Source organism: Alligator sinensis, unplaced genomic scaffold, assembly GCF_000455745.1.
Source record: "Alligator sinensis unplaced genomic scaffold, ASM45574v1 scaffold1295_1, whole genome shotgun sequence".
Classification (NCBI taxonomy): Eukaryota; Metazoa; Chordata; order Crocodylia; family Alligatoridae; genus Alligator; species Alligator sinensis.
The window spans coordinates 3,978,517-3,980,688 of NW_005841880.1; positions in this window are offsets into that span (position 1 = coordinate 3,978,517).

The following is a 2,172-nucleotide window of genomic DNA, read 5'->3' on the forward strand; positions in this document are numbered from 1 at the left end:
TTCCTGCTGTGCTTCAATGCAAGGCTGGCTTACTCTAGCTACTGTCCTCAGTCTAACAAGGTCAACTTTAAAGCTAGACACTAAACTGGATTTCTGAGTTTGTATAAAGTGGGCTCCAAGTAATTCTTGTGCTAGAGCAGCTGCAGTAGTAGTAAGATGGGCTGAGACTTGAGTGTGGTCAAGACTTGCATTCCCAGTGTGCTATGAGCAGTCCAGGGGCTCTCTCTACCACCACTTCCAGTTACTGAGTCCTGCCCTACAGCGCTCTAGTCCTCTGATATGTGAATTTGTATCTAAATATATGCTGTAAAGTGAGCTAATCTTCCTGGAGCAAAGGCCTTGCATTGAGCTAAATCAAAGGGGAGGCAGGCTACCACCTCTACCCATGTCATCCTCTGTAACGATGGAACTCGCATGCTAGGTGACAGTGAGCTTTCATAAATGCATTTTTAACTTGGACTCACTTGTCCAGTTGGGTTGCGACCACATGTAATCTCTTGGGAATGAGGACAGGAGCACAAGCAGATTAGGGCCTGAGGTGCAAGATCTCTCAAACTGCGTTACAGATTCATGCCCGCTGACTGAGTCTGAGATCACTTAAATGTGAGAGAAATGGGGAAGCGCACTACCAGCTCAGACTAGCGATGCCCTCTGCTGCACATTCTGATCTTGCTAGATAGGAAGTGTAATGTGAAGGCTACTCGCTAGTGTTAAGCATTTGAAATGTCTGGCTTCCACTGAAGCCCTTGAGTTCCCCTTGGTGAAATCTGAGGGGGAAGGATGGAATTCAAAGTGGGATTTTTTGTTGTTGATCTTGTTCAGTAACCAGAGAGCTGTGTAGATGTGATTCAATTGCTTTGTGTTCTCCAGTATAGAAAACAATTTACTGAGTGGGTGGATGTAGCTATGGGTGGCATTGCAGCAGAAGTATTGCAAATATCTTGATAGGATTGCTTAAATTAGGCAAGTGCCTTGTAAGGAAGCCAGCCTGTCATTTTTAGGAAAATGGCTGCTTTGGTGACTCAGACTTGGCTCAGATAGTTCAGGGGATCAAGGCTTTTGGTAGTTGGATAAATGCCGTTCTGCTCAAGTGCTGCTGTCGCTGGAGCAGCAATGGCGGGTTGTGCAGATGATATTGGTGTTTCATTTGTGGACCCTTTCATAGAATCATAAGAGTAGCGCGGCTGGAGGAGACCTCCAGAGGTCATCTCAACCTCTTTCGTACCAGGACCCAGTTGTAAACATTGTTGGCCAGTCCCAAACCGGTGCCCCTCACTCCACCCCGGCTGCCCCAGCCCTCTGGTGTGGGTAGGTGGGACACGGCAGCCCCTCGGAGGCTGGAGCTCTGCAAGGGAAAAGCCCCGGTTTCCCGTGTTTTTCTCCTTTTTTAAAAGAGAATCCATTTTTTTTTTTTTTTTTTTTTTTTAGCGTTAATCCTTTTTTAAAGTCTGTTTCCCCACCCTTTCATATATTCTTGCAACCCACTTTTGCGTCGTGACCCGTGGGCTCTATCCCCTGCTCTATCCATCCCTGTCCAAACCATCCCCTGAGCTCTGTCTCCGATACCATCCACCCCGACACTGCGCAGGCCACGGGTGAAGCAGGGGGACCAGGGCAGCTGCCGGCCGCTTCTGCGGGAGGCTGGCATTCGAAGTGGGATTTTTTTGTCGGTGGCATTCAATGACCAGAGCGATGCGTGGCCCTGGTTTAATTGCTAGGCGTCCTCGGGGATAGAAAGCGAGGCAGTGCATGGGTGGACGTAGCGTTGCAACAGAAGCATTGCGAATATCTTGCTCGCATTGCTTAAATTAGGCAACCCCACCCTCGCCTGCAGCCCTCTGACCCTGGGGTTAAATTCCTGGCTGATCCCAAGTGGGGCACCGGTCCCTGTCCTGGGGACACCGACTGCGGGGCCTGCACCAGCATGAAGACCAGGCCAAGGGCAGCCCTGGGCATAGGAGGCCCTGAAACCTGCAAAGCAGTTTTCTGATGCACTTGACGTGGCTCGGTCTCACCAGCGTTGCACAAGCAGCAGTGGGTGAGCTGCTTGCACCATGATGGGCCACTGCACATTGTTAAGTCGTGGGGGCGAGGGGGCACTAGGACCGCGGAAACCACTTTGGGAGGAGGCAGGTGACGTCAGGCCGGGCGGTGACGTCAGTCGCGGGGTGG